This window comes from Leopardus geoffroyi, chromosome B1, assembly GCF_018350155.1.
Source record: "Leopardus geoffroyi isolate Oge1 chromosome B1, O.geoffroyi_Oge1_pat1.0, whole genome shotgun sequence".
Taxonomy (NCBI): Eukaryota; Metazoa; Chordata; class Mammalia; order Carnivora; family Felidae; genus Leopardus; species Leopardus geoffroyi.
This window is the reverse complement of record NC_059327.1, coordinates 68,787,793-68,803,110: the sequence shown is the minus strand read 5'-3', so window position 1 is coordinate 68,803,110 and position 15,318 is coordinate 68,787,793. Positions and strand designations below refer to the sequence as shown.

The following is a 15,318-nucleotide window of genomic DNA, read 5'->3' as shown; positions in this document are numbered from 1 at the left end:
TGTGTGTGTGTGTGTGTGTGTGTGTGTATGTGTGTGTATGTGTTCAAATCTCCTCTTATAAGGACATCTGTCATATTGGATTAGGGACTAATTGATGGCCTTATTTTAATTTACATATCTCTTTGAGGGATGCCTGGGTGGCTCAGTCAGTTAAGCTTCCAACTCTTGATTTTGGCTCAGGTCATAATCTCACAGTTGGTAGGATTGAGCCCCGTGTTGAGCTCTGTGCTGAAAGCATGAAGCCTGATTGGAATTCTCTCTTTTCTTCTCTCTCTGCCCCTCCCCCACTCATGCTCACGTTCTCTCTCTCTCCCACTCTGAAAATAAATAAATAAATAAACAATAAACATAATAAATAAATAAATAAATACATACATACATACATACATACATACATACATACATACATACATAAATAAAAAGTCCCTCTTTGAAGGCCCCATCTCCAAATACAGTCACATTTTGAGGTACTAGGTGTTAGGACTTCAACACATGAATTTGGGGGGGGCCAGTTCAGCCCACAATAACTTTCTAGGTGGTGGTATTTCCATCCAGAGGTACATAATATCTGACTGTTTCTCTTTTGTGATTTTGGTAGCCATTGATAATCAGTGCCTAGATTCACTAATTTATTACAGTTCTCAAAGATGTGATGTCCTAATTCTGTTGTTCCTTCTTTATTAGCTAGATTATATTGCTTATTAAAAAGTTATCTCAACTTCTATTTGGTTTGCAGTGGTACAGTTAATATTAGAAAGTCAAAATTAATATTTGATTATTTCCTTTTATTCACCCATTTTTAAAATAATAAGTTGATTTATTGGAATCCTCCAATATGACCAGTTTGTTGTATGTTTTGAAAAAAATTTGGGTGGGTGGGGCGCTCCTGGATGGCTCAGTCGGTTGAGCATCCGACTTTGGCTTAGGTCATGATCTCATGGCTTGTGAGTTTGAGACCCACATCGGGCTCTGTGCTGACAGCTCAGAGCCTGGAGCCTGCTTTGGATTCTGTCTCTCTCTCTCTCTCTCTCTCTCTCTCTGCCCCTCCCCTGCTCATATTATTTTTCTCTTTCTCTCCAAACAAACAAATAAACTTTGAAAAAAAAAAATGTTTTCAATGGGGAGAGGGGCAGAGAAAGAGCGACAGAGAGAATCCCAAGCGGGCTCTGTGTTGTGGGCAGAGTGTGACTCAGGGCTCAGTCCCACAAACTGTGAGATTATGACCTGAGCCAAATTCAGGGGTCCCTAGATGCTTAACCTACTGAGTCATCCAGGTGCCCCTGTTGTAGTTTTTAAAGTAGCCATTATAAACTCATAAATGTTCATGTATATGTATATGTATGTATAATATCTATTAATCCACTGTAGTTATTACCCTTTACTTAAAGTTGTCCTATTTTTGGCTGATGGGATCCTCTTCAGGTTTGGCTCCTAAGTCCCTTAGGACTGTAGCAGTTTTGGGTAGCTTCCTCATCTGGTATGGCATGATGTACCATGCCTATGTCTTCCATTTCCTTCTCTAGATCCAGAATCAACCATTTCTCCAAAATCCCCAGTTCCTTTTAGTGGAAGAAGTATCTGAAGAGTAGAATCTGGGGACACCTTGCTGGCTCAGTCGGTAGAGCATGCGACTCTTGATCTTAGTGTTAGGAGTTCAAGCCCTACGTTAGGTGTGGATCTTACTTAAAAATTAGTAAATAAATAAATGAAGAGTAGAATCTGGGTAGTAGGAGAGCTCACAGCTACTGAGTTGGTTCCTATGTCTAGGCCTTCATAGCAAATTGAGCCATGAAAAAATATATAGAAACATGTACAATCAAACATATGTGCACATATATAGCTCCCAATCCCATTCTGAGTTTGATTTTTAGCTCTTTTATCTGAACATCTGTATTTCCTTTCTGCCACTTCATGAATCCTGGCAATTAACCAACCCAGTAATGATTGAATAAGAACATCACATTCTTGCTCATTTGCTTTATCCCACAGCAGTCAGAGTAACACAGCCAACACTTCTCCCAAGCTTATTGAAGTTCTTTTTGTTCTTAGAACATACCCCGCCAGACACTGTACTCAAACTACTACTCTTTAAAGTCCCTTGGAATATTTCCTCTCTGTAGGCTAAACCATCAACTGGGTACACATCCAGTTTTTTTTTTAATTTTATATTTAAATTATTTTATAAATTAAAGGGAAGATATAAGGTAACACACATATCTTACCTGTAAGATATGTACATGGTTCCAAATTCAAACCAAGTGTGGAACCAGTATCGTTTTCCTATTCTTTCTTGTTACCATATGCAGCTAACAACCAAAAAATAAAAACAAAAAAACAAAAAGCAAAAAAATCCAGGGTCGGGTTGTGTCTTGATAGATTTGGAGGAGGAGGTGAAGCCTGAATCATGTCCTACTGAGCAGCTGCAAAGAGTGACTTAGATTCAGGGAGAAACTGTCTTGAAGGCTTTAGCTGGACTCAGGGTAGAAAACATTTGTTCTGCCGCCCACCATGTAATTCATCTGTGAATTTTAATGAGTTAGCCTTTAGGCTGCTAGACAGAAAGCAAGCTACAGCATTCTGTAAAAACCCTACCATCTTTACACATTACTATGGAGGCCAGAAGTGAAAAGTTTTTGTCAAAGATGTGGGAATGTGCTTCAAGGTGATGTATCTGAACATGTGAAGGTGATGTGTCTGAACATGATGTATCTGAACATGTATCTGGACATCTGAAGTCATGTATCTGAATATGATCTCCACATCTCTAAAGAGATAGCATCTTGGAATCTTAAAACAGCAGTTCTAGAAGCTAACTCCTACACATCCTTCCAGCTCAGGGGACCTTAGGGAGCCTTCCTGATCCTCCCTCAAAGTTTCGTATCCCAGATACGTGTTTTTGTTGCACCCTCTAAAATACTGCCTATTTTGCACTTTGTTGTTTCACTTTGTTAAGTGTATAAACACAGTACCAGACCTAGTCAGACACAAATATGTAATCAATCAATCTTGACTGACTCAATATTCTATCACTGCATCCTAATATACTCTAGTATAATTATCTGTTTATGGGTCTCTTCGCCCTAAATGATAATTTTTTGAGGGCAGGAATTGTCTTATTTACTTGGCACTATAGTTGTCCACGGTTTGGATGGAATAAGGAACAGGGGCGATACTACTGAAAATTGAATTCAAATTATTTGGTATAAACCGAAGATGCTCCTAAGGATCCTATTGTAAGTATGAAGCAACATTTGGAGGTAAAGTGAGGAAGAGTACACTCTTAAACTCTCTACAGCGGCTTAATGCTACAGCCTGACATCTCTGTACCCTCAGACTATGTAAACATAATATGAATGTTCCTGTATATTTTATTCTATAACATTTCACTTTTAAAGTGGTTAATTGTTTAGTCCCTCTGGAATTTATCTTATTGTATGTTATGAGGTACAGATATAATTTTCCTTTTCCAAAATGTGGGCAGTTGCCCTGACTCCAGTTTTTCTTGGCTCCTATGTCAAGGTGGATATGGGACACTGGATATCCTTGCTGATGTAGACATGTAGTCTCCAACCTCAGTTGAGCCTTTACTACTCTACAGGACAGCAAGCTTTTTAGTTGTCCTTAGTGAATGTCTTCAACAGCTGTCCTAGACCTTCCTTGTTTCCTCAAGACTCCTACTCGTATCTCATTCCCACTACTTTCATTGGTTCTTGAGGACAGAGCCTTGCACAACACTTCATGAACCATCGAATGTACACTTAAGAATGATTAAAATAGTATTCTATGTTATGTATATTCTACCACCATAAAAAAATCTACACACAAAAAATACTCCATGGAGAACACTGAGGCCATCAGCTGTACACTCTTTCAACCACCACCATCAATGCCTACCCCACATTTACATGTACAAGAACATCCCCAACTACCTAGTTGAGGAAACCCTATCAGTCTCTGGGAATGAGGGTGTTTTTCTCTTCATCTGTGGTCTCCACATTGACCTGGGCCATTGAGCCCACAGTCGCATCACCACTTAACCAAGAATATTGCTCCACAGCAGTGAAGTCTTCTCTAGGATAACGTTTCTCCCATCCTAAAAAAGCCTACACTTGGCCCCTCACCTCCTCTAATTACTATTTATATTTTCTTCCTTTCTTATCCAAATTTTCCAAAACCTTGCCTTGTACTTGTTGACTCCACTTCATCTCCCAGTCATACCTCAACCCACCCTACTTGAGCTTCCCTCCCTCCTTCCTGCCTCTTCTCCCAAATTGTTTTATTTGTTCTGGTCTCACCATGGTCTCCGATGACTTCCTGTCTACTTTCTTCAGTGGACATTGTTCAATACACATCTGATTTCGCTTTGGACATCTGATTCTCCTGTTTCTCCTTTGTTTCTTCTAGGACATGGTTCTTCTCCTTTTTCAAACAGAGTTTGAATTCCCTAAAATTCTGCCTTTATTCCTCTGGTCTTCTCTCCTCTCATCCACCCACGTATTTTCAGATACAACATAATTATGATGACAGAAAAAGCTCCTTGGCATAGTTCTTTCAAATAGTTTGACATAATTATCTATCTGCCTCTTACTGGATGTCCCACTGGTACTTCACATCCACCTGAACTCAGCATCTCCTTACCTTCTTCTCTTTAATGGAGATGCTCCTTCTGTGCTTGGTCTGAGTTGCTCCACTATCAAATCATTCATGGGGTTCCTGTGGGTGGCTCGGCTGAGCATCTGATTCTTGATTTCACCTCAGGTAATGATCCCAGGGTCATGGGATCAAGCCCTGTGGTCAGAGGGATCAAGATTCCCTCTTTCTCTCTCTGCCCCTCTCCCCTGCTTGCTCGCTCTTTCTCTCTCTCTCTCTCTCAAATAAAAAAAAAAAAACATTCACTCAAACTAGAAATTGGGAGTTGCCACTGCCTCTAATATTACTTTCATCTTCTACACCTGATACCTAAGTCTTGACAATTTTCATCCTTTTTAATTCTGGAATTTGTTCCCTCCTCTCCATCTTGACTCCCATCCCTGCAGATTGCCATCATTCTCCTGGCCCTAACAGACTCCTGCCTGTTCTTCCCTGTCTCCAGTGATGCCCCCTCATATCCATCCCCTATCCAAAATCTAAACTTGATTTTACCACTTTGGGTACTGTGCAGAAAGGATAGGTGGATAAAATTTAAGTTGCTTCTTGGAGTTCTCCATCTTCTAAAAGCCAGAACTCAAGAGTGAACTCTTGAAACTAATATTATACTGTATCTTAACTAACTGGAATTTAGATAAAAACTTTTAAAAAAGTGAACTCTTCATAGTCTAAGTCCTGACCACAATTCTGGCTTTATCTGCCCCTGCACCATTCATTACACTTTGGGGTCCAGGAGCACTAAAGCATTTATGCATCCATCAATGTTATTTATCATTTCTGAATGTCTATTGCTGATGTCTGCTCTTCTGAGAACACTCTGTCTCTGCATCCCTACTCATCCTCTATTACCTAACCTGACCTTTCCACACTCCTCCACAGAGAGCCTTCTGTAACTCCTCTCCTCACCCCTGTGCTGGGTTATATGCATAATACCCCTGTGTGGCTAGAACCTTGTTCTGTCCATGTTTCCAAATTATCTGCATGTCTATTTCCCCCACAACACTGTGAGCTGTTTGATGGAAAGGAGAGTACCCCAAACATATTTATTGATTTATTGACTCAATAAATGAGTGGTCCAATTAAAGCCTATAAACCAAAGTAGTCACAAAAGTGTATTTACTCTTTGAATATCAAGGAGGCTATTAATTTGGATTAAAATTCATGCTGAACAAGAGAAGTCCTTCTGATTATTAATAATTTCAAAACATCCCTGCTACAGGGACTCTCACAGCATTTTTTAAATTTGTTTGTTTTGTTTTGGTTTGGTTTTTTGTTTATTCATTTTTGAGAGAGAGAAAAAGCGTGAGCAAGGTAGGGGCAGAGAGAGAGGGAGACACAGAATCCGAAGCAGGGTCCAGGCTCTGCATGATCAGCACAGAGCCCTATGTAGGGCTCGAACTCACAAACTGTGAGATCACGACCTGAGCCAAAGTTGACACTTAACCTAAGCCACCCAGGTACCCCTTGTTTTTAGTCTTTAAATAGCCCATCTGAGCACTGCAGGTCTCTTCCCCATCACTGTGCTCAATGAATGTTTGGGGAAATGTACCCATCACAGACCTAATGCTAACATTGATGATAAATGATATACCACAGATACTAAATTCACCACTACAAAAAGCTGAAGTTTTTCCAAACTCAAAATCTTTGAAATGGGTTTATTCCCTACCAGAAAGATGGAAAAAAAAATTTTAATGATAATTTTTTTATTAAAAAATTTAAGTTTATTTATTTTGTTTTATTTTATTATTATTTTTTTAATATGAAATTTATTGTCAAATTGGTTTCCATACAACACCCAGTGCTCCTTCCAACAGGTGCCCTCCTCAATGCCCATCACCCACCCTCCCCTCCCTCCCACCCCCCATCAACCCTCAGTTTATTCTCAGTTTTTAAGTTTATTTATTTTGAGAGACAGAGAGAGAGAGAGAGAACACAAGCAGGGAAGGGGCAGAGAGAGAAGGAGAGACAGGATCCCAAGCAGGCTCTGTGTGACTAGCACAGAATCCAACGTGGGGCTGGAACCCATGAACCACGAAATCATGACATGAGCCAAAATGAAGAGTTGGATGCGTAATCTACTGGGCCACACATACACCCCAATGATTATTTTCTTTTTAAAGCAGAAAGCAAATAATGTATCTCAAAACAGTCTAGTGCTCACTGACAAATTTTATGGAAGAAAGTAAAATTATAATTAATCAATTTAGGGGCACCTGGGTGGCTCAGTCAGTTAAGCATAGGACTTTGGCTCAAGTCATGATCTCACAGTTTGTGAGTTTGAGGCCCCACGTGAGGCTCTGTGCTGACAGCTCAGAGCCTGGAGCCTGCTTTGGATTCTGTGTCTCCCCCTCTCTCTGTCCCTCCCCTGCTCGTGCTCTGTCTCTGTCTCTGTCTCTCTCTCTCTCAAAAATAAACATTAAAAAAAAAAAAACTTAAAGAATTAATTTTGAGGTGATAGTTTTCAAAAATGAATAGAAAGACTTAAGAAAGTGGCCGATTCTGTGGTCCTTTTGAGACTTTCTTAAAATGGGGAAGGGAACTAACCTCTTGTGTGTCATATCCATGCTATGGACATGACATATATTTACATATATTGTAGTACTCTCCATTCTCAAGAGAACCCTATGAGATAGATTATCCCCTTTTTCCATGAAACTGAGGTTTAGAGAGCATCTACATTTATGACAACATAAGATCCACATCTTCTCATGTGAGATAAGGGGATTAAGCACAACCCTGTCCATTTGCAGAGTCTTGATCTTCCAGTTACAGAAACCTAAAATTATGAGTGGGCTTATAAAAAGGTAAAGGAAATAATGATAAGCAGAAATGATAGTAATGCACATTAAATGGGCTGGGTGATTATTATTCTGTTGCTTCATCTGGTGCTACAGATATTAGCTAAGTGATACTGTTGATCTCTTGTAAACCATTTATATAAATGTTGGTGATGTAAGAATGTTTAAGATTATCATGATCACGATATGCTTGCGGCTTTACCAAATTGAATAGGTAATAGTGAAATAAAAACATGCTGAACACTTATAACATACCTCATTCTTGTTTTTCTGTACTCTTTTCAGTACGTAAACTCTCTTTGCCTGGGCCTAAAATTTTAGCTCATCTGTTTACTATTAGTTTGTAAGGCATGCTTGAATTTCATTGCCATAAACCATGTTGTTGGGCCCAGCAGCTGCTCTCTCAGTAACCCTGGTCTTCTGAACAGGCTCTAAGAGCTACAGTTCTGACATCTGAAATGCTGAGAAATTATAGATGATAGGCCAGGGAATTGATAGTGCCTCTTTCTTACACACTTCAGACACCCGTATCTTTCATAAATTATACGGAGAGTGATGTGTTGTGAAGAGCCACGTCCTGAAAGGAACACCTGGGCATCAAGTGATAGCCTAGTAAGCTCCCTCTTAGGAGTAACAACACCATCTCTTATCTGGCTCACTTTTCTTTCAAAAACAGTAGATTTTCCAAAATGGTTGCATTTTACCCTTTTGCTGTAAGTGCGTCCTGTGGTGAGGAATATTAATTCATTCCATAAGAAACATTTACATGCATCCTGCGTTCCTCCCTATGGCACGTCCTACAATTAAACTATCCATCGTGTTTTAGGCTGTTTCTGCCCTGCCTTCCTGATAGAATGTAAAGACGGCAGGAAATAATGTCTGTTTTGTTCACACCCGAACCCCCAGACCCAGCACTGTGCCTGGGACACAGTTGGCAGGTGGACATTTATTGAATAGATAAATGGGCACCAGCTATTTGTGTGGTGCTATAGTGGTGACAGCTGCGGGTGTTCTGTGCTGACCTAACAACACCTGCAGCTTCGATGAGAAACCCCCACATCCCTCTCTACCCAGCTGAAGAGGAGGCTGGAGGGGAGGAGGCTTGGTGGAAGGAAGTGCAAAGACAGCTTTTAGGTAATGGACCAAAGGGGCCGAAACAGAAGCAGGTGCTGATGATTTCAAAAGTTACAGAATATTGTTACTTAACACTCAACGGAAATCCCTCCAGTGGGCCAGGCACGGACAGCCTTAAAAATAGAAAGCTGTCAAGATTTATGGCTGTTTTGAGGAAAACAGCTCCAAGAAAAAAAGCACACGTTTATATACCAATATATTTTAAAATAGTGGCTGTCATTAAGTCTGTGCTAGTTTAACGACTGGTTTTGGCAGTGTTTCATTATGGAATAAAACCAGCAATTTTCTACACATCCCCTCACTAATGCCAGATACAGGCACATGTTACACCTTTCGGAGTCAACAGAAGGCCCTGTTTATTCAGGTCAGTGAATATTTCTTTAATACTAGAAGTTCTAGTTTTAGACAGAAATTTTTTCAACTTAAGGGCCCAAAATGCTAAAGTTCTAGTTGACTATTCTACTTAACTGTTATTTTTATCAAAATAAAATGCTTGTACATTGTGCATAATGCAGTGTTAATTTTTTTCAATTTTAATGAAATAATTTAGGTATAGGTACATAATACCTATAAATAGTACTAAAAAGCTTGTAGTAAAAACAATACTCCCTTTCTCTCCCTGCTCCCTGCTCCCTGCCCCATGTTCTCTTCTCCAAAAGCAACAACTTTTTAGCTCATTTAGTTCTTTTGGAAGTTAACCCAATATTTGCATACAATAAACGCTCTCTCTGAAGCCTCCATTTGTCGTGTTCCTATCTGATTTGATAGATCCCTGGGCCCTGTATAACCATATTCCTGGTATGTTCCTTTAACACCACCTTGAGAATTCTCTTTGCCTGTCAAAGGAAATTTGTTTCTTGCATTGAGTCTTTTATTTCTTGCGTTGTCTTCTTTTGTCTTTTCTTGATTTATACCCCCATTGTCTTGCTATATTTTCCAGTTGCTTCCTAGGACAAAATGCTTTGAGGTGTATTTATTTTTTGTACATACTTGTCTGAAAATATTTATTTATGTATTTATTTATTTATTTTATGTTTCATTTATTTATTTTGAGAGAGAGAGTGCAAGAGCAGGGAAGGGGCAAAGAGAGAGAGGGAGACGGAGAATCCCAAGCAGGCTCCACCCTGTCATCACAGAGCCCAACAGGGGGCTGGAACCCAGAACCAGGAGATCATGACCTGAGCTGAAATCAGGAGTCAGAAGCTTAACTGAGCCACCCAGGTGCCCCGAGAATGTCTTTTTTCTACCCTCCCTCTTGATTGTTTGGCTGGGTATAGAATTCTAGTTTGGAAGTCACTTTGCGTCAGATGTGGAAGGCATTGTCCCATTGTCTTTTAGAGTTTGGTATTGCTGTCAAGAAGTCTGATAACTTACTGATTCCTGATCATTTGTATATATCCCATTTGTCCTTTCCAAAGCTTTTAAATGGTCTCTTCATCCCTATGATAACCAAGTTTGTCAGTGACATGACTTGTTATATTTTGTTTTGTTTTGGATTTTTTTTTTTTTTTGCTTTGATGAAAACTTTCAATTTGGAAATTCATATTATTCCCTTCTGAGAAATTTTCTTGTATTATTGATTTCCTTCTGTTTTTTTTTTTTTTTTTTTCCTGGTCTCTTTCTAGATCTCTTATTGGTAAGTTATTAGACTAATTTAATTTTAATTGATTTTTTATTTTCATATTTTTCCATTTTTCGTTTCCATCTCTTGGACTTTCTGTTCTACTTTTGGGAGATTAACTTAGAGATGTAGTATGGAATTTATATCCCATACTAAATCTCTATACTGTTTGTTTTTAGCTAACAATATGTATAATATGAATTCTAATAAATGCATTTGCTATATTATTTCAATGTACTTCATTTATTTAACTAATAGAAACATTTATTAATAGAGTAGCCTGATTTGTTCAGTTTAGTTTGTTGTTCAGGTGACCCATTTGATTAGTTTTCTGTTTCACTCTCAAAAGTATCCTGTACTGGGTGATAAGTTACATGGTCACACTATTTACTGAGTACTTAGCATATACCAAGTATTTTATATTTTTTCAGATTTTATTTTTAAGTAATCTCTACACACAATGTGGAGCTCAAACTCACAACCCTGAGATCAAGAGTCTCAGGCTCTACCAACTGAGCCAGCCGGGTGCCCCCACAAGTGTTATTTTAAGTGCTATGTATATAACAATACATCTATGTAACAACCCAATGGAGTAGATTCTGCTACCATCATTATGTAAATTAGAAAATTGAGGCATACATAATTTAAAAAATTTTTCCAAGGTGTCTCAGCTAATAGGTGTTAAAGCTAAGACTTGACTCAGGAAATCTGTCTGCAGAGCCCAGGCTTTAATCACTGTGATACTGCTTTCTAACTCTTCACAGTCTCCTATTTGGGAGATATTAGGTTGTTTCTGACTTTGTATTACTGCAAACACTGTTGGACTTCCTTTTAGCAAAACCTTTGTGATCTCCTTTATTATTTCCTTGGGAAGGATAAATTCCTGGCAAAACCACCTTTCTTGATTTTCAGCTCAGCACTCTTTCAACGATGCCATGCTGTGTACGTCTTGAGGATGGTGCTGACTAGCAAATCCTGTCATTACAAGAAGGCAGACAATAAGAAAGCAGATCGGGAGAAACAGCACTCTGGAAAGAGCCGTGTCTCTGTGACTCCCAAGTAAATGAAAAGATAGAGAAGGCTGTCGTTATTTCTGATCCTTTAAAACTTTTGCTGCTCTTCTTTTCCTGGCTAACATCGTGTGTGCTTGTCTTTACCTTGGAATTTACAGCCTTCTTGACAACTGCCCTCCACCCCCATCTACTGTCCACAGGAACTTGAAGTGTTCATTAAGACACCATCCCTAAGATAAATCTACAAATTAGCAAATAAGTGGCTAATATCATGGGCTCTGGTTGGCAAAGAGGCAACTTTGTCATGACGTTAGGTCAGAGACAGGTCAGCAGCTCCTTCCTGGAACGATATTTACCTGTGAATAGTTCTGTTGATATAATCACCTCAGCAAGTCTTTCATTTGCATGAGTAAAAAAATCCACCCAAGGAGGCAGCCAGAGATTTTCCTAAAGTCTTCCTTCTAAACCCAGCTTAAATTTCGTCTCTCTCAGGAAGTTCTCATTGCTTGAATTCCTCCAGCTTCTCTGGCCTGATCTATACCAATTTGCACCATTAGGAGTATAAGAACTAGGATTTGTCTTTTATATCTGATTCAGCAAATATGAATGGAGTGCCCATACATGCCAAGCACTGTGTGAAACATAAGGAAAAGAAGAAGAAAACAAAATATTTCCATGCCCCACGATCTCCAGTAAAGGCATGCAGCTTCCGCAGAACTCACGTAACTTCTTAAAATGAAAAGCCCTACTGGTTGACTGTTTACAGGGCATTCTCCTATGACCTCTTTTAATCTGACTGTAAGCTATTCTTTCATTTCCTATCTGTGCTTTTTATGCTTCTTGTTGAAATTAGAAATACCATATGTATATAATGGAAAACACCCAAGTGCAAATAGAAGAGACCTTATGAAAATGAGTTAACCATAGGGTCCTATATCTAGAGAAACTTAAGATATTTGAAACAAGAGAATGTTTTCTTTAATTCAGAAGGGAAAATAGAAGTAGCCCACACACAGTTACTGCAATTGTTCTCCATCAACGTATATTGTTTTAAAATCTTCTGTTTACATCTCTGTGTGTGTGTGTGTGTGTGTGTGTGTGTGTGTGTGTGTGAACTTTTGGAAAGGAAGGACCCTGCTTATTAATTCTTTAATTCTGACCACCTGGCACAGGGCAGGTTTTCATTTCATGTTTGTCAAAATATATCTTTATTGGCCTTTAGGATGCAATAAATTGTATAACACACCGTCGATTTAATAACAGCTTTACGTGGGAGGGAAAAAAAAAGAGGCACCACATCTGTATACAACATTTGTAAACAGCTATTATAAAACACATCCTGATTTCAAGAAAGCCAAAGTTTAAAAAGTATGCCTCAGAATGGAGGAAATCCTTTCATTGTCCTTTACTGGACTTCTGGTCTCAAAAACAGAGTAAACTTGCCTCCATTATGTCAGCGAACAAAAATTCTTCTTCTTTTTTTTTCTTTTGGACAAAAATGCTTTAGTGCTGGTTGTGTTGACTCAAATCATCCTACCCTTCCTTCAGTGCGCTTTTTGAGACCACTGATAACTTCCAAACATTTGTCTGTTATTGTTTTCCTGGATTTCCATTTCCTTGTATTAAACACCTCTGTTTGAAATTCTCCAAGCCTTCTATTGTCTCAAGGGCCCTTCCTCCAGGGCTCCTTTCTCTTACTGTAGCTCTCATTCATCTTGTCCCCAATGTGGGCACCCCCCAAGGCTCAGTCCCCTTCTTTCTTCAGTCTTCACTAGCGGTTCTCAGCCCAGGCTGCACATTGCAATGACTCAGAGACCTTTTAAAATATCCACACCCAGATCCCAACCCAGATCAATGGGATCAGTCAATTTGGCTGAAATATTTAGCACTGTGACCCTTGGTCATGGAACTTAACCTCTGAAATTCAATTTCTTCACTTGTAAAATTAAGAGGATGTTAAAATCTGCTTCATCAGAATGCTGAATACATTCTTATTCCCCATGATGACTGCAAATACCGTGTCCTCTTTTTTTTTTTTCCATTTATTTAAAGCCTGCATTTCCTTGAAAACTCAAATCCTTCCTCCTCCCCCATAGCCTCCATAATCACAATTTATTTTGGTTTGTTTGCAAGTTATACTGAAAACTCAAGATGGGCCTATGAAATAGTCTCCTTGCTGATCTTCCTACAAGTTTCAGTTCTTTCTCTACATAGCCGTCCAACATTCCAGAGTAATCTTAAAAATTAGATCATGTTGCTTTCTACTTTAAATCACCCAATGAATTCTCTTTGTTCTTAAGTTACAATCCAAATTCCCTAACCTAGCTACGAGGTTCTATGAAATCTGACACTCATCTTGCTTCCCTCCCACTGATCCCCATAGTCTAGCCCCCCTGGTTCTAATCTGATATACTCTTTCCCACCTTGGAGATTTGCTCATGCTGTTCACTCTGCCAGGAATGATCTTATGCTCATCTTTCCGAAGTCACCTTAATAATTACCTACTTGGTGAACACTTCTCTGACCCTCAGGCCCAGTAGTGTCCTAGAAAAATCAAGTCTTTATATCCCATAAATATCCTTTGTAATGAAATATTTTATCATGAGCTGGATGGAATAGAGCAGGTTATTAACTTTTTCTTAATAAACCTCTATATTGATTGATTTGTTGCCGCAAACATGAATTATATTTGTAATGTTTAAAAGTTACTAAGAAGCATGAGAGGGGTTCCTGGGTGGCTCAATTGGTTGAACATCTGACTTTTGATTTTGGCTCAGGTCATGTTCTCATGGTTTGTGGGATTGAGCCCCCCATAGGGCTCTGTGCTGACAGCATGGAGCCTACTTGGGATTCTCTCTTTCCCTCTCTCTCTGCCCCTCCCTGCTCTGTCTCTTTCTCTGTCAAATAAAAATAAACTTTAAAAACTTTTAAACTTTTCTAGTTATCATTTTGTAATTATAATTGTCTTCATTACACAGTCAGTATTTAATATATGCAGATTGGTTTTGTAATTTATACAAATATATATATATATAATCTCCAATTTCCCAATTGAATCCACAATTCCTTAAGTATAGTCTTTTCTTATAAATGTTTGCATGTCATGACCTGGCATAATCCGTATCATATTCCCTAAAAATGAATATAGCCAACATTCTTTCATCCAAGGAAAGTAGTCAAAGCTTCAATATTTCTCAGATATTTTATTTCTTTTCTTTTCTTTTTTTTATTATTTTAGAGAAAGAGAGAGAGTGCACAAGCAAAGAAGAGGGGTAGAGAGAGAGAGGGAGAGAGAGAATCTTAAGCTAAATCCATGCTGAGCATGGAGCCCAGCGTGGGTTTCGATCCCATGACCTGAGCCAAAATCAAGAGTCTAATGCTCAACCAACTAAGCCACCCAGGTGTCCCTCTCAGATACTTTCTAACAAGTTTTCTATGTTTAAATAAATACAGCAGATTTTCATACTTCTATCACCAAAGTTTGTTGAAGTTTCTTTGATTTTCAGTGGACTCTAATGAGGTTTTTGGCTTAGAAATATTTGATAGAGCATTTGTAGATAGATGCCTGCAATGTTATCTGAACAAGTGAGGTGGATATTTTAATGAGAACGTGTGCTTTGCAAGAAATAAATTGTAACTATTTCGCTATGGATTTAAACATAAGCTTTGCTTTGTAAGTTACAGGAATTGCCCAATGAGATCTTTTGTTGTCTTGGATTGTGTTGTAGTGACTAGTAGGTTTTTGACATGGGGTTTGAGGGCTTTTCTCTTTTCGGTAATTTATGTTGTTGTGGTAGAGCAAAAAGAGACTGGAACTCATTAATTTTGCACATGATAATAGCTATATCCTTCAACAAGTAAAAATGAGTGAAACAGGCTCCAGAAACTCTCACCTCCAAAAATCTAAGGATAACAACGACATGTTGAATCTGCAGTCTTATAAAAGCAATGCTGATTGATCCCTTCCCTCTTAGGAAGCTGAATTATATGTGACAAACCTACGTTTTGCTCTTTTCCTGTAATTTAACATACCTTGAGGTGGACATGTTTAATTTAGGTTGCCTTATGATAGCATGAATTCAAGTGGATGTGTGACTTCAGT

The 15,318-nt window shown here is 38.7% G+C and overlaps 1 protein-coding gene across 2 annotated transcripts in view; it reads right to left on the bottom strand.

Annotated features, from left to right (window-relative positions):
• The window catches only part of CB1H4orf45 (chromosome B1 C4orf45 homolog), a 98,602-nt gene that overhangs the window by 28,675 nt on the left and 54,609 nt on the right, over positions 1–15,318 (bottom strand). The gene's annotated exons all lie outside the window — the stretch shown is intronic.